Source organism: Dromiciops gliroides, chromosome 4 (assembly GCF_019393635.1).
Source record: "Dromiciops gliroides isolate mDroGli1 chromosome 4, mDroGli1.pri, whole genome shotgun sequence".
NCBI classification, from domain to species: Eukaryota; Metazoa; Chordata; class Mammalia; order Microbiotheria; family Microbiotheriidae; genus Dromiciops; species Dromiciops gliroides.
In genome coordinates this window covers 292,126,945-292,145,772 of record NC_057864.1, presented here as the reverse complement: position 1 = coordinate 292,145,772, position 18,828 = coordinate 292,126,945, and positions in this window count along the sequence as shown.

Genomic DNA, 18,828 nt, shown 5'->3' with positions numbered 1-18,828 from the left:
TTTACAGGCAGCAGAATTACATGGGAAATAAAACATATTGATTTTGGATTCTGAAGTACTGATTTCAAATCCTGCCTCTGATATTAACTACCTGTATGGCCTTTGATAAGCCACTTAACCTCAGTGTGCCTCAGTTTTGTTTTTTTTTGTTTTTATCTGAAAAATAAGAAATGTTAGACTAGATGGACTCTGGGGAGCTTCCCAACTCTAGATTTATTATTAGTTTGCTTAATTGGCTGATTTGTTAGTGCCTGACCTAGTCTCTTCAACTATGTTATTATTACTTTGTCTATAATGATTAACCCATTGTGAGTCATATCATCGACTCTGAGACTGTATAATCTCAGGCAGCACCAATGGGTGACTGGTCTGGGTACAACCCTTCATTTAGGCATCCTTGCATTGACTCCCTCTAAAAATAAGCATTGACTTTAACATTGTCTCACTCCCTGATGAGGCAGTTCATGGCTGCAGCCCAGTAAATTTGCTAGATCTTTTGTCACTACCATATGTCCCTGCTTACTCATTAAGGTCAGAATCAGCAGGATATTTGCTTTGTCCAATACATAATCCCTAGTCCCTCAGAGCAGCTCTGCTTTCCAATTGTGACATTTCTTCCCAAATTCTATTCACAGTGCCCTTCAGTCTGGGCACTTATAACTAAAGACATGTCTGTCCACAACCACATTTGAAAATGCTCAAGAAAAACAGGGCTGTTTGTTGTGGTCTAATTGCAAAGCACCCTGTGACTCTTTTGTAAAGGACTCCATATAAATGCATGTTGTTGTTGGTGTAATTATCATCAAACTAGTGCACATGCCATGGCTTTGCCAATGTGGAAATCATTCCATGAGAGCCATGTAATTTAAACAGCCATTTTATTTTATTTGTTGAAATTAAGTAAAAGGAGGAGAGTTTATTTTTATCTGCCTTTTCTTCCTTCAGACTAAAAAAAAAATTACTAAGAAGGGGAATCCTAGAGGTTTGGAGTAAAAACTCTCCCAAATCCAAATGTGCTTGTGTGTGTGTGTGCGTGTGTGTGTGTGCGCATTTATATACACATGTATCTGTCCATCCAATCACCACTCTATTTATCTACATATACATCTGTATATGTATGTTGTTATTTAGTCATCTCTAACTCTTCATGATCCCCTGGACAATGTCCATGGTGTTTTCTTGGCAAACATACTAGAGTCGTTTGCCATTTCCTTATCCATCTCATTAAGACAAACAGAGGTTAAGTGACTTGCCCAGGGTCACCCAGCTAGAAAGTGTTTGAGTCCAAATTTGAACTTAGGTCTTCCTAAGATATAGATATAGATATAGATATAGATATAGATATAGATATAGATATAGATATAGATATAGATATAGATATAGATATAGATATAGATATAGATATAGATATGGATATAGATATAGATTATATACACACATATATATCTATAAGTATGTGTGTTCTTTTTCATGGATGAATGAAAATCATAGTGTCACCATATCATAAGATGCAGAGCTAGAAGGGACATTAGGGAACACTTAGTCCAAGTACTTCAAATCTGGACTCAAACACTTTCTAGCTGGGTGACCTTGGACAAGTCACTTAACCTCTGTTTGTCTTAATGTGATGGAGCACAAAGTTTCAAGAATTACATTTAATTGAGGAAAAACAAAAATTTAAATAACTTAAAAGAAGAGATAAGTATGGGAGTTTCTCTTTTTAAAATTTTCATTTGTCATCACTTTTAGGTGCTAGCATCAGGCCAAACTTTGTCTATGGCAGCCTTGGAGCCATGTAGTCAGCCAGCCTAGCAAGGAAGCTCCAAGAAGCCAGTGTGACCAAATCAATTTTTTTAAAGCATACCTCTGACCACTTCACTCATCTGTTTAAGAAACTTAAGATGCTTCTGTGGTTGTCTATGGGCTCAGTAAAAATGTACTCCTTTATTTAACACTTTAGAGGCCTTTAACAGCCAACTTTTCAAGACATTTTTCACATTACTTCCAGTCATGGACTTGACATTATAGCCAAACCAATCCATCTGCCGTTATTTATACATATCATTGCATCTCTGTGCTTTTGTACTTGGAATGGTCTTCCTCCCTATGTCTGCCTTTTCAAATCTCTAGTCCCTTTCATGGTTCAAATCAGGCACCCATCCAGCAGGAAAGGCCTTGCCTGATCTTCCCAGTTGTTCAGGGAACAACTTGCCAAAATGACTTTGTCTGACTTTGTGTATACATAACATTTACTTATATGAACATTCAATTACATGAAAAGAATATAAGCTTCTTATCTTTTTCTTTATATTCCCAGACCTTAGTACAGTTTCTTTCATGTAATAAATGCTTGTTGAATTTAATTGAAATATCTGAGACTCACTTTCCTCAATTGTAAAATGCAGGAAGTTAAAGAGTTAAAATTTTTAATATCCCTTATGATTTTTTCCCATTTATGTTTTTTATATTTCTCTAGAGTCTTGTATCTATTCAGCTGAGATCTTTTCATCAAGAATACCTGAAATTCCTCTCATTGAATTCCCATTTTCCCCCTGAAGGATTATACTCAGTTTTGCTAGGTAGGTGATTCTTGTTAGTAATTTCCAGTTTCTTTGTCCTCCAGAATATCATATTCCAAGCCTTACAAACTTTGTTTGGGGGGGTGGTGGTGAGGCAATTGGGGTTAAGTGACTTGCCGTGGGTCACACAGCTAGTAAGTGTCAAATGTCTGAGGCTGAATTTGAACTCAGGTACTCCTGACTTCAGGGACAGTGCTCTATCCACTGCACAACCTAGCTGCCCCCCCCCCCTTACAAACTTTTAATGCAGAAGCTGCTAAATCTTGTGTTATCCCAACTGTGGCTCTACAATACTTGAATGGTTTCTTTCTGGCGGCTGGCAATATTTTTCTCCTTGACCTGAGAGCTCTGGAATTTGGCTATAATATTCCTGGGAGCTTCATTTAGCATTCTTTTTCAGGAGATGATTGGTGGATTCTTTCAATTTTTATATTTTTGGAAAATGCTGTCTAGGTTCTTCTTTTTTTAATCATGGCTTTCAGGTCATCCAATAATCTTCAACTTATCTCTTATGGATCTATTTTCCAGGACAGTTGTTTTCAAATGAGATATTTCACATTGCCTTCTATTTTTTTTTTTTTTTTGCTTTTCCTTGTTTATATTTATAGTTTTCATGTGGCCCTCAGTTGCAGCATATCAGATGCAAATTGGGTTCTTATTTTTTTTTTTTTTTGTCGTTTGGTTGTTTTTTTGTTTTGTTTTGTTTTTGCAGGACAATGAGAGTTAAGTGACTTGCTCAGGGTCACACAGCTAGTAAGTGTCAAGTGCCTGAGGCCAGATTTGAACTCAGGTCCTCCTGAATCTAAGGCTGGTGCTTTACCACTGTGCTATCTAGCTGACCCCTGCCTTCTATGTTTTTTTTTTCATTCTTTTGGTTTTGCTTTATTGCTTCTTGATTTCTCATAAAGTCATTAGCTTCCATTTGCTCAATCCTAATTTTTAAGGAGTTATTTTCTGCAGAGACCTTTTATACTTCCTTTTCTATTTGGCCAATTCAACTTTCCAAGGGATTCTTTTCCTCATTGGCTTTTTGTACCTCTTTTACCATTTGGTCTAGACTGCTTTTTAAGGTGGTAATTTTCTTCATTATTTTTGGGTCTCCTTTACCAAGCTGTTGACTTTTCCCCCATGATTTTCTTGCATCACTCTCATGTGTCTTTCGATTTTTCCTCTACCTCTCTTATTATACTTTCAAAATCCTTTCTGAGTGTTTCTATGGCCTGAGACCAATTCATATTTTTCTTGCAAGCTTTGGATATAGAAGCTTTGTCTATGTTATCTTCTTCTGAGGGTGTATTCTGATATTCCTTGTCACCATAGAAACTTTCTAGGGTCAGAACTTTTTTTTCTTTGCTCATTTTCTCAGCCTATTTCTTGACTTTTAATTCTTTGTTAAAGTGGGGCACTCCTTCCAGGGTGGAGGGTGCACTGTCCCAAGATTCAGGGTGTTTGAGCAGCTGTTTTCTGGGAAAATTATATGGATTTGTAAGTTTTTGGTTCTTCCAAGTTGTGTGATTTAAGGAGAGTTATGTTTCCTCTACTCCTGGCCTGTGCTCTTGTCTTCAAGCAACCACAGGCCTGTCTTTCTGCCTTCAAACTATGGACAGAATCCCACCCCACTGTGGCCACACAAGCTCCAGCATGCTTGTGCCCCCCCCGCCCCCCCCCCCCAACCCCAGCCTGGGACTACCACCTAAGACTGACCTAGATACTAGCATGGGCAAAACAACAGAGTCTTGCCTCAGTGCTAGCAAAGAGATCACTGTAATCTCCTTCTGGCCAATTGTTTTACTCCCTTACAGTCTGTGGGCTAAGAGTTCCAGATGCATTTTCTGCTTCTGCTGCTGCTGCTGATTCAGAGTCTCTTGAGGCCTGCTCCTGGTTTGCTGGGGCTAGGGCTAGGGGTGGGTCTGCGCTAGTGTGGCTTGTTCTGGCATGCACTCTACTCTCACCCTGGACAACAGACATTTCCTGCTGAACTTCTAAGTTGTCTTTGGATGGAAAATTATTTCACCCTGTCATTTTGAGGTTCTGTTGCTCTAGAAATTGTCTTATGACACTATTTGAAGTTATTTGGAGAGGTGTTGGGTAGAGCTCAGGCAAATCACTGCCTTCCCTCTGCCATCTTGGCTCCTCCCTCTATACTCATTTCTTAGAGCACAAAAGTAAAAGAGAGGGAGAGAGGATATCCTCCCTTGTATCTCAATTCATGGTGCCTACACTGTGAATAAACTGTTAATTTTACCCTGTGGGCACAGCAGGAATGTCCTCAAATGAGAGAACACTTGTGTAAAGAAGAGAAACTATGCCAGTCTGGCCAGGTTTAAAGATGCTGCTTGGTTTGGCAAAGCAGCCAATCAAAGCAGGCCACTCCTGTCGATACAGTAGGAAAAGGCAGGATGCAGAGTGCTTACATGTTAGATTTGGTTACATTCAGGGCAAGGCCCTTACATATATAATAATAGTAAAACAACAACAAATAGAATTAGAAGTTTGAAGAAATGTTTTCCCAAATCTAGGCAATTTATGGTTATATCACATTAGATTTAATTGAGAATTCAAGACAGTCACTAGCATTCTCACCATTCTTTTATATTAGTATAACTCTTTGTCCACATTGCCCTAAGTAAAATGAATTTCCCTCATTAATCTCCCTCCACATTAAGAGGTTACAGAACCTGATTACAGAATAGTTATGATGATATAAAAGGAAATGTCTTAAATTCACTATGGCATATGTACAAATAGTCTTTAATTGGTTCTTGTTGACTAACCACATTGTGAGTGGAAGATATTTTGATTGGTTTCAGGGGCATTTAAAAATATAGTTGGGGGGGGGGCGGCTAGGTGATGCAATAGATAAAGCACCTGCCCTGGATTTAGGAGGACCTGAGTTCAAATCCAGCCTCAGATACTTGACAATTACTAGCTGTGTGACCCTGGGAAAGTCACTTAACCCTCATTGCCCCACAAAAACAAAAATATAGTTGGTTTCTGCCATCCCTCTTTTGTCTCATTTGTTCTTTGTCACATTTTTGCTCATAGTTCCTGGTGGAAGATGATGTTAAGGGGAAAGGATTTAGAGAATTTTTATCTCTGAGGCCATGTTGTCGCAGGAAACAAGACTGAGCACTTAGCCTTTTTGAAAGTTAATTGATTAATATTTTATTATTAAGACATGAACAATGGCTACTCCTGTTCAATTAAGCACTACTTTTGGGTGAAAGATGACAGATAATACAAACATAAAACATAGAACAATTAAGACATCTAGATGTCATGGCAGAGTACTGAACCTGGAGTCAGGGACATCTGAGTTGAAATTTTGCCCCAGACACTTACAAGCAGTGTGACACTGGGTAAGTTTCTTAGCCTCTCTGTGCCCCAGCTTTCTTATCTATAAAATCAAAGGTTGCACTCATGGTCTCTAAAGTCCCTTTCCACTCTAAATATATTCTCCTATAAAGAGAATAACAAGGAGGTAGTGTGATGCAGTAGGAAGAGTGTTGTTTGGAGTAAAAAGACAACTTCAAATCTCAGCTCTGACAAAGAGTACATGCATGATGTTAGATATGCCATGTAACCATCCTGTGACTTAATTTTATCCATCCATAAAATGAGGGTTTGGGGTTCAATGTCTTTTAGAATTCCTTCTAGCTTTAAATCTATAATCCCATAATTAAAGTACTTTTTAATCATCTAAATAGAAAAAGAGGCCATCCAGAAATCAAGACATGTGGTAGGTATGAGGAGCCTGCAACATATTACCAAAAAATGGAGAATTATATAGGAAACCAAGATGAAAGTTGTTATCAAACATGTGCTTAAGAGAGCAAATTAAGTGATTTCATCAAGAAAGCATTGATTATGTAATGGATAAACTGTGTCCTCCATGGGAAAGAAGGAGAGAAGAAAAAAAGCAGTTATTTAGTGCTTACTATGTGTAAGGCATTGTGTTGAGCACTGGGGATACAAATACAAGTAAAAAGAAAGACAAACTTTGCCCTCAAATATTTTTATTTTAATTGGGTAAGAACAAAGTAGAGGAGCTAAAACATAGGGATGTTTAAGACGGAAACCTGTGGAACCCAGAGGAATTCCGGGACAAAGCCAGGAAAGGAATGAAGGCAGATCAGCCTGAGATCCTCTGAAAAATGGAGGGAGGGTGAACTTTGTGGAGGAAATTTCCATTGTGGTACATCCACAATAACAATGATTTGTTTACCATTTCAATGGTATATGGTAGACTGTTCCAGCAGTAGAGAAGACATGATTTTGAAATGTAGGGGAAGTCAGAAACAGAGTCAGGAGACTAAATAAGGAAGTATCCTTTTGATGTCAAAAGAACTAAAGGAAGGCCTCTAGCACTTGAATAGCTCTAGATGTCTTAAATAGTGTATGTTTGATGTTAGGGTCATCTGTCATCTTTTCATCCAAGAGTAGCCCTTTGTTGAAACAGAGTAGCTATTTAATTCATGTTTTAAAAATAAACTATTAAAAAATTAATGATAACAAAACATGGGCCACAAATATTCACTGTGAAGATGTAATGAGAAGCCATTGACAAGATATAGGTTTGGGGCGGAAAAGAGGGAGAAGAGGGGTGAACTTTACCAGGAAGAGACTATCTATGTCCATGACATCACAGATCCAATTAAATTTTGTAGTAAATTAAATCATGTTTCATCAGATAGAATATAATAAGATTTAGGAGACTCTCCACAAAATCTAGGCAGCATCATGATGTTTGCTTAGTCTGCTCTAATCTCAGGAATTATACAGGCAGTAGTTAGTTAATTGTACTCATGGAGCACCTACTATGAAAAGATAACAGTAGCACAAAGCAAACTCACATTGGTACTATTCACCTGGATCTTGGGTCTTGGCAAATGGATAGTAACGGTTAGTAATCAAGGTAGTTTGTTGTCAATGCTGTAGTTAAGATGGTGGTGGTTTAAATTAGGATAAAAACTAGAATGTGTACTTTTTGTTTTCCCCTAATTGTTTTAAATTCCTTGAGGTCAAAATTGTTCTTTTTTCATCTTTGCAGGCTCAATAATTAGCATAGCTGTTGTTGTCGTTTGTCCTTCATTCTCGAAGAGGACCATGACCTCTTGACTTGCAGTGAATTGAATTTAAGTGAGAGAGAGCTGTAGCTCTCTCTTCCTGAGTCTTATGGGCCCAGTGGCAAGATATTCATCAGGATGACTGGATATGGCCCTGGATATTTAAGGCAATTAGGGTTAAGTGACTTGCCTAGGGTCACACAGCTAGTGAGTGTCTGAAGTGAGATTTAAATTTAGGTCCTCCCAACTTCAGGGTCAGTGCTCTATCCACTGTAACACCTATCTGCCCTTGACACAGCACCTGGCACATGGAAAAGCTTAACAAATAATAATAGCTAAGATATGTATAATACTTTAAGGTATGCAGGACAATTTACAATTGAGGGGAGGGAAAGAAAGGGAATAAGCATTTATATAATGGCTATGTGCCAGGCACTGTGCTATACACTTTATAAATATTATCTTACTTGGTTTTCATGACTGTTCTCTGAGACCAACCACATTTTATAGTTGAGGAAACTGAGGAAATAGAGGATAAGTGTCTTTCCCAGATCACATAACTAGTAAGTATCTAAGCTAAATCTGAACTCTTATCTTCTTGACTCTAGGTCCAGTGCTCTATCTACTCTGACACCTACCTCCCCCTATCTCATTTAAATCTCATTTTATTTTCATAACAACTCAGGAAAGAAGTGATGTTATTATCCCTACTTTAAAGATGAGGAAACTGGCAAACAGGAGTTAAATGACTTTCCCAATGTCATAGACTTAATGTCTGTGGCTTGATTTGAGTTCCTCACTTGGGTCCCATGCTCTGACCATTGTACCAACAGTTTGCTGCTAAAAAAGTTGTTGTATAAATAAAATGATAGATGGATGCATTTGGGCAAACTACATTTTTCATTATAATTAAATTTATATCTTGGCTAATGACCAAGGGTAACATTTACACAGAATGAATAAGTAAGCAGCATGAATTATCTTATATTTGCAATTTAAGCAAATAATTATTGGGGGCAGAAGGAAGGAATTCCCTTAGCAGGCTATACCTATGTTAGATTACTTGTGACTCACTGGTAATGATTACAGACCATTAATAAATTAATCTTTTCTATACTAATATACTGGTGATAAATCTATGAGTTACTCCAGACATTCTAGGATGCAATTTGAAACTGTTTTTTTTAAAGTAACTAAAATATTTATATTCTCTGACTCATAGGTCTCACTAATAGGCAAATACCCCAAGGAGGTCAAAGATAGGCTCCATATACAAAAACAATAATTCTAAAAGCATTTTTGGTGTGGTAGTAAAGAACTGGTAACAAAGTAGATGTTCAATAATTTGGGCATGAATATAAAAGTGTGATATCAGCATGTAATGGAAGTTCACTTCATCATAAGATCAAATTAATATGAAGAATTTAGAGAAGGATTGGAAAATGCTTATGAACTGATGCAGAATGAATTAAGGAATGACAGGAAAACTATGGAGAATGATTAAAATTTAAATGGAAAGAACAATTAAAAAAAAAAAACAAGAACCTTAGGGTGGAGTCAAGATGGTAGAGGAAAGTCAATGATTTCCTGGAGCTTTCCCCACAATCCCTCCAAATGCCTTCAAATAATGCCGTAAGACAATTCTTGGAGCAGTAGAACCCAAAAAGGATGGAGTGAGATCATTGTCCAGCCAAAGATGGCTTAGAAGGTTGGCAGGAAAGGTCTGTTGTACCATGGTGAGTCTGGAGCCCAGACCTGGGCTGTACCTGCACAGATCCAGCCCCAGGCAGATCGTAGAGAAAGAGGCCCCCAGGAGCTTTGGAATCAGCAGTAGCAACAGCAGCTACTTCTGGAACTCAGCTCATGGAGCAGTGAAGGAGTCAAGTGGTTGGCTGGCAGAGATTGCAGGGGTTTCTGCTGGCACTGGGGTAGAGCTCTGTTGTGTTGCCTGTGCTTGGAACCAGGAAGTAGTCTTGAGTGCTTGTGGTCCAGGTGGGAGAGGAGCGCAAGCATACTGGAGCTTGTAGCTACAGTGAAAGAGTATTCTGTTCCCAGGTTAAAGAGCAAGCAGGCCTGTGGTTGTCTACAGAACAGAACATAGGCCAGGGGAGTGGAGAACATGCCTCTCCTTAAATCATACCACCTTGGACCCTCTGAAGCTTGGTACAGTGGCTCCTACAAGCAGTGCCACTCTTTAAGAAGGAGTTAAAAGTCAAGAAATAGGCTAGGAAAATGAGCAGAGAGAAAAAAATGCTGACCTTAGAAAGTTTCTTTGGTGATGAGGAAGATCAAAATACACCCTCAGAAGAAGATAAGAGAGTCAAACTTCCTACATCCAAAGCTTCCAAGAGAAATATGAATTGGTCTCAGAACATAGAAGTGCTCAAAAAGGACTTTTAAAATAAAGATAGTTAGAGGGAAAAATGGAAATGAAGTGAGAGAGATGCAGGAAAGTAATGAAAAAACAAAAAAGTCAATGGCTTGAAAAGCTGGACCCAGGAGGACCCAAGCCTGAATCCAGTCTCAGACACCTGACACTAATCAGCTGTATGATCCTGGGCAAGCCACTCAACTGTGACTGCCCCATACAAAAACAAACAAACAAACAAAAATTATATAAAATGCTTTAAAGATATCATCCCTTCATATTCTACTCACACCTGTGCCCTATTTCTAACTATACCCCACTCAGTTCCCCTAATACTGAGAAAGTTCTTATGATTAAGAAGTATCATCTTCCCATGTAGGAATGTAAACAGGAAAAGCCAAATTGGCCAAATGGAATAGGAGATACAAAAGCTCTCTAAAGAAAATAATTAAAATAAAAATAAAATAAAATAAAATAATTAAAATAAAATTAGGATTGAACAAATGGAAGCTAATGACTTTAAGAGAAATCCTGGGTTCAGGAATTATGCCTTGTCCACTGTGCCACCTAACTGCCCCATAATGATATCTTTTTTTTTTTTTTTTTTTTTGGTGAGGCAATTGGGGTTAAGTGACTTGCCCAGGGTCACACAGCTAGTAAGTGTTAAGTGTCTGAGGCCGGATTTGAACTCAGGTACTCCTGACTCCAGGGCCGGTGCTCTATCCACTGCGCCACCTAGCTGCCCCTCCATAATGATATCTTTAAAGAAATAAAATTAATGGGTAAGAGGAATGCACTGGGATAAAGGGAAAGGGAGAGGTGGAATGGGGTAAAGTATCTCACATAAAAGAAGCAATAAAAAGCTTATGGAGTAGAGGGGAAGATGGGGAAGATTTGGGGGAGTGAGTGAGCCTTACTCTCATCAGAATTGGCTCAAAGAAGTAATAACATACACACTCAAGAGGGTATAGTAATATATTTTGCCCTGCAGGAAAGTGGGAGGGGAATGGGGAGAAGGGGGAAGGGGAGAAGGAAGGGAATACCGATTGGGGGAGGGGGCAGTCAGAAGCAAAACAATTTTGAGGAAGGATAGGGTAAAAGAAGATAGAAAATAGAGTAAATATCAAGGAGATTTAATAGAATAGAGGGTAATACAGTTAGCAATAGTAACTGTGAAAAAAATTTAAAGCAAGTTTATCTGATAGTCCTCAGTTCTCAAACATGTAGAAAACTAAGTCAAATTTGTTAAAATGAGAGCCATTCCCCAATTGATAAATGATCAAAAGACATGAAGTTTTCAGATGAAATAATCAAAGCCACCTATAGCCATATGAAAAAAAATCCTTTAACTAACTACTGATTGGAGAGATTCAGGTCAAAACAATTCTGGGTAATACTTCATACCTATTAGATCAGATTATAGGACAGTAGAATAAAATGACAAATGTTGTGGGGGATATGGGGGAAATGAGACATTAATACACTCTTGGTAAACTTGTAAACTGATTTAAACATTCTGTAGAGCAATTTGGAACCATGGCCAAAGGACTATAGAACCATTCATACTCTTCAACCTACCAATACTGCTACTAGGTTGGTGTCCTAAAAGAGATTTTTTTAAAAAGTTGAATTAGAAATTGGGGTGATGCCCATCAATTGGGAAATAGCTGAACAAATTGTGGGATGAGATAAGGATGGAAAACTATTGTGTTGTAAGAAATGATGAGCAGGATGCTATCAGAAGGATTTATGAAAAATGCAATCCATCTACAGAGAAAGAACTGATGGTATCTGAATACAGATTGAAGTATATATATTATTTGTTAGTTCCTATTTCTAAAGTTTTTTGTCTGTTTTGTTTCACAACCTAATGTGGAAATGTTTAGCATAACTGCACATGTATAACTTATATTGAATTGCATGAGTTCTTAAGGGGGTGGGGAGTGAGGGAGGAAGAAAATTTGAAACACAAAGTTTTAAAAATCAATGTGAAAATTTGTTTTTACATGTAACTTGGGGAAAATTCTAAATAAATAATAACATTTAAAAATAAAATTAAAGAACTTGTACTCTGTGTAATTATTATAATCAATATTTTACACAAAGAAAATATGAGGAAATTTATCTACCTCCCTTCTTATAGGTATGAAGCAATGTTTATAGTATCAGATTTAGTTGTTATGTAATATTGTTAAGCTTTTTTGCCCCTTCTCTCTTTCTAACATTTTTTTTAAAAAGAAGGGATGGCTTAATTGAGGTAAGGTAATGATGAATATATTTGAAAATGGCAATGATGAAAAATCAAATGTTATCAAAAAAATTAAAAATTGAGAAAATAAATTACTGTGCTTGTATTCCAAAAGAATGTTTAAACATTGGAAATTTGTCATGACATATCAAGTGAAATTCACAGGTTGTCAACACTTCCATATGAAAAGTTCTGATAGAGACAAAAAGTATTGCTTTGAAATGAAAGTATAAACAGAAGGATGATTGATCAATATATGAAATATTCTTAGTTGTTATATTATTAACACTAAATTTGATATTTTCATTAACATATCTGTCATCTATTTTGCCATATTTCTTTAAATGATAAAATCCCACCATGAAACAATTTTTTTTTTAAGATTCACATTTTAAAAGTGATGTTATATGGATGTGAATCATAGAATATCACAGTCTCCAAGGAATCAAAACCTTGGGTTATTCAAAAGATATTGTAAATATGCATGGTGGTAATAAATAGATTAGACAATGCTTTTGCTCACAAACTATGTGCACAATCAACCAAAAGATATCTTTACAAATACATAACCCAAAAAGGGGGTGGGTTGATTATATAAAGAGGGAAGCAGATAGACAATCCACATGTTAGATTAGTATTGACACAATATCAAGAGATTTAAAGCTACCATACACTATCCACTCAGTCAGGAAATTTAGGTGAGCATGAACAAGTAAGAAAAATAAAACTCAGGCCTGGAATCAAGATTCTCTGATTTTGTTTGCTATTATCAGCATATTAATTGTCAATCTTTATACAATTTACTTTAATCTTTTCCTACTTCAGTTTTTGGAGGTTTGTTCTGAGCCAAGTTAACATTTGTAAAACACTCTGAAATCCATGTTATAAATTACAGTTGAATACAAGTCCTACTATTCTGACTAAATCAAATGATTTAATGATTTTCAAAACTATAAAAATGTATTGTTATTCTTGCTCTCCTAGAAGTAACATCTCCTAATTGCTTCATCTTCCTTTCCTGAATGGTGGTTGGAGTGGGGGAGGGAATTGTGAGGAAAGAAGCAGCTATAAAATCCTTACCAATTAAATTCTTGGAGGAAGTCAAACATGACGACAGGAGGATATAATTTCCATATTCGTAATACATTAAATAAATCTAACCACAGCAAATAACTGAGATATCCCTCAGAAGTGGAAACTTGGAAGAGAGCTCTAGACCTGGAATCAGGAGAGACTTTTATTCAAATTCTGCTTTGGACAGTTGCTAGATGAGTGACTATGAACAAATCATGTAAGCTCTTTAAGCATCATTTTCCTTATTTGTAAAGGAAATCATAACACATAAGCTACACACCTCATATGGTTCTTATGAGGCTCCAACCATTCCAATGCAATAAGCATTTATTAAGCTCATAATAGCTAGGTGGTACAGTGGATAGTGCACTGGGCCAGGAGTCAGGTAGACTTGAGATAAAATCTAGCCTGAGACACTTACTATGTGACCTGTGCTAGTCACCTGTATTCCTCAGTTTCTTCAACTGTAAAATGAGCTGGAGTAGGAAATGGCAAACCACTCTAGCTTCTTTGCCAAGAAAATCCCAAATGATGTTGGAGGCGATGTAGAAAAGCTAGGATGCAAATCAACTGTTGGAGGAGTTGTGAAAAGATCCAAAATTCTGGAGAGCAATTTGGAACTATGCCCAAAGGGCTACAGAACTGTGTATACCATTTGATCCAGCAATACCACTGCTAGGTTTATATCCCAAAGACATCCCCCAAAAGAAAAAAGACCTATTTATACAAAAGTATTTCTAGCAGCTCTTTTTGTGGTGGCTAAGAATTGGAAATCAAAGGAATGTCCATCAATTGGGGAATGGTTAAACAAGCTATGGTATATGATGGTGATGGAATATTATTGTGCTATAAGAAATTAGAAGCAGGATGACTGCAGAAAGGCTTGGAAAGACTTCCATGAACTGATGTTTAGTGAAGTGAGAAGAACCAAGAGTACATTATGCACAAAGATAGCAATATTGTTCGATGAAGAACTGTGATTGACTTGACTTTTCTCAACAATACAATGATCCAAGATAATCTCAAAGGACTATTGATGAAACATACTATACACCTCCAAAGAAAAAACTACTATTTATAGAACACAGAGTGAAGCATCATATTTTTCACTTTCTTCCATTTTTTTCTTGTATAAAATGAAAAATATGGTAATACTTTGCATAAATTTAAGTTATAGGACAAGGAAATAAAAGAAAATAGGAGAAAGTTCATTCTATTTTTCAGCCATCTGAAAGTCCTATTTCTGGATCTGGCTTCTCACAATGTGTGTGGCCTCTACCTGACTCCCTATTTAATGGTTGTGTAACCTTAGGCAGGTCCGCTTCCCTTTCAAATTTGCTCAGCTTCAGCTTTCTCTTCTGTAAAATGAGTCACTTGGTAAGGAGAGCTCTAAATCATATTTTTTATTAAATATTTTTCAATTAGCAAAAATCTTCCTTATTTCCCTTTCTCTCCCTAATACAAAATGAAAGAGAAAGAAAACTCCTGTTAAAAACATGTATAGTCAAGGAAAATAATGTCTATATTGGCTATTTAACAATGATATGCATCATATTTATAATATTTATTATCTATTTATTGTATATTGCACATATTTAAAAATAAATCTATATATTAAAGATACATACATGTCTCATCTTTTACTCTTGAGTCCTTCACCCCTCTGTATCAGAAGGCAGGTAGCATGCTTCATCATTATTTTTCTGTAATCATGGTTGATAACTATTCTAATCACCTAAGTCTTTCAAAGTTGTTGTTTACAAAATTGTAGCCTTTATATAGACCATTCTCCTGATTCTGTTCACTTTACTTTGTTTCACTTCATACATATCTTTCCAGGTTTCTCTGAAACCATACCCATCATCATTTCTTATAGCATTACAGTATTCTAGCAATTCAAAGATCATAACTTGTTCAGCTATTCTTTGAGTAACGGAACACTCATATTCCCATTCTTTGCCAGCTCAATAAGAATTACAAATACTGTTATACATACTTAGTTAAAGTTTGTTTTTGCTTAGGACTAATTTCTCCTTCCTTAATTTATACTTCCTCTAATTCCATCATCTCTCTTCTCACCTTTCCTTCCTATTTTCCTATTGAGTGAAATGTATTTCTACTTATATTCTTCCCTCCTTTGATTGGTTCAGATGAGTGGGGTTCAAATTGTCAGTTATTCCTCCTCATTTATATAGACTTTTACTTGCCCACTCTGATGATATGAAACATATTTCCTTAACTTTCCATCCTCTTCCTCCATTGTATTCTTCATCCCCTCTCTTTATAAGACCATCAAATCATAACAGAATGATTTTCAGATATTCCATTTAATTAGACTTCCTCCATGACCCCTGATGATGATAGGGTTCAGAAAGAACACATACATCATCCTCCATATTAGAATAAAATTACTTATGCTTGTTTAGTCCCTCATGATTATTCTTTCACTTTTGCCCTTTTTTATTTTTCTCTTGATTTTTGAGTTTGCACTTCAAAGTTTCTATGCAACTCTGGTATTTTTATGAGAAATGTTTGTAAGTCCTCTGTTTTAAGTTCTCTATTCCTTTATAATGGTAGTTGCTAAATTATGTGTGATCCTAACTGCCTTCTTGGTAATTTAATATTTTCTTTGTGGCTGCTGAAAGTTTTTTCTTTGACCTGGAACATCTGTATTTTGGCTATAATTTTCCTGGGGGCTTTAATTTGTGTGTTTCACCATCTGGTTTTAAGATATCTGGACAGTTTTCATTTAACGTTTCTTTAAATTGAATTCTAGGCTCTTTGTTTGTTTGTTTTGTTTTGTTTTTTAATCAGGGCTTTCAGGTAGCCCAGTGATTCTTAATTGTTTTTTCTTTTCTGTTTCTTTTCTAAATTATCTTCTTTTTTGCCATGAGATAACCTTAATTTTTTTTCTATTTTTTCAGTCTTTTGACTTTGCGTTTTTTAACTTGAAGACTCATGGAAGGGCAGCTAGGTGGTGCAGTGGATAAAGCACCAGTACTGGTTTCAAGAGGACCTGAGTTCAAATCTGGCCTCAGATACTTGTCACTTACTAGCTGTGTGATCCTACGCAAGTCACTTAACCCTCATTGCCCTACAAAAAAAAAGATTCATGGAGTCATTGGTTTCTATTTGCTCCATTCTTATTTTTATGAAGTTTGTTCCCTGCACAAAGTTTTATACTTATTTTGCCAAGCTTTTAATTCCCTTTGCAATTTTTTCTTCTGTACTTCTCATTTCTTTTCTCACTCATTCCTCTAGTATTCTCCTTTGATTTATTTTTTTAATAATGCTTAAAAAACCTCTTGCTTCATCTCTTCCAGAAATTCTATTTGACTTTTTGCCTAATCTGGGTTTTTCTTTGAGGCTTCGCTTGTAGATATTTTGGAATCATTCTCTTCTGGGTTTGTGACTTGAGTTTTCCTGTCACAATAGCAAGGAAAAGAAAAACTTTTTTGTAGCACTGTGGTAAGTGTTTTACGCATTATCTTTTTAATCTTCACAACAACAATGTAAGATGGATGCTTTTATTATCCCCATTTGAAAAAAAAACCTGAGACAAACAGAGGTCAAGTGACTTCCTCAGGGTCACAAAGCTACTAAGTTTCTGCAACTGGATTTGAACTCAGGTCTTCCTGACTCCAAGCCTAGCACTCTATCCAGTGTATCACTTAACTGACTAATAGCTAACTATGTACTAATGCTTTCTAATTTTAGACTTGATGTTAAGGGTGTTACCTGAAGACTTCTGGAAGGAAAATCTATGTTGATCTTGTTGCTCCTTTCTTAGGGGTTATTGAAGTATTGTGTGATTTCAAGCTCTCAGGTATGAGTCAGGATGGGGACCTGTAAGCTCTCAGTGCTTTCATAGTGGTCTTATCAAGGTAAAATCTGCTCACTGTCCATCTGCACTGAGCTGTAAAGTTCAGTGTAATTTGTAAAAATTCCTGACCTGGGTTTGGGTCTGATCAAGAGTTTTATTCAGAGTGACAGAACTGCAAGGTCTCCTTTCATTTAGGATTCCTGTCATAGTTATTTCTTGGTTTAAGACTGGACTAGAAGGGGGAATTAAAACCCTGCTCTGTTCTGGGGTCTGAGCCACATTGCTTCTTCTTGCTTCTGAATTTGCTCCTCTCTGAATACACTTGAAACTGTTCCGTAATCCAGAAAACCACCCCTGAGCACAGGTTCCCCTCATCAATCTGCCCTGGATCTGTCACCCAGACCTGAGAAATAAATGACAAACCTGCCAGTTGCCACCTATTTCTGTACCCTACAAAAGGCTGTAGTGCCTCAGTATGGGTCTAAGACCTTGTCTTGCCTTGCTTCACAACCTCTTCCTGCTTGATGGAGTGCTCCATGAGACATGATCCTGGCATTGAGACATGATCCTCACCATTGTCCAGAGACCTCTCTTTATATATGCTGACCTGCGTTAGAAAAATAACTCAAAAAAAAAAATGACTCACCTGTGGATGAGGGGGATCTTCATTTGTTTCCCTATAAGAATCCTATATAGTTCAATTTTAGATGTTTGAGGAGGACCCCCACCACCACGAGATCTCTTGATACTTTACCATCTTGACTCCACCCTCAATTATATGATATTTTTTACTTCCTTTGTCACATAAAACTCTCCCATATTCTCCTTCCTTTGTCCTTCATTTTAGATCCCCGGCCTTTCATGTTTTGCTGTCTAATTTTCTAATTCATGACTGTTCTTGTATCAGAGATTGCCTTTCAAGATCAACTTTCCCCCACATCACATAGTAATGCATAGGATTCCATGGTGTATTTCCTAGAGAGATAATATAAAAGTAGCCTAATATGGAACTGAGTAGTTGAATTTCACATTGCATCCAATCATTCACCCTGATCAACTTCTTGCTGTCTTCCCCACAACCTCAGGACAACTAGATATCCAAAGACCATACCCAAGGGTACTAAATCTATTCTGCTTTGCAACTCCTGCCCTGTGGTTGAGCTGTCCTAAATGATGAATGAGTGGCAAACTCACATATCCCACTATAAATATCCAGCCTCAAATCAGACCATGCTTCATATCCCATTCAGCCATCCACCCTGTCTGTCTTTTTGCCATCTGCCCGGACAAATGCCCTTGCTACTCCAACCCTAACTACCTTTTTTTCTTTTCCACCTCTTACTCTGGAAACAGTAATCAAATAAATGCTACTTTTGCATCTGCAAAAAGTTTTACAAGGTTCAGTATCGCCTTTATTTTCCACACCTAAAGAGTCATCCCTAGCCAACACTGTTCTATATATGTTGCCATCCTGTATTAGAATGTTAGCTTTTTCCTGAGGAAAACAGTCTTCACTTTTGCATTTGTGTCTCTAGTGCTTAGCATTATGCTTAGTAGTACTTATATAAATGCTTTTGAGTGAAGGAATGAAATGCATATATTTTGTTTATTCATTCACATGGAAACATTTTAGAGTGTCCTCACATTATCTCATTATATTTCTTATAAGA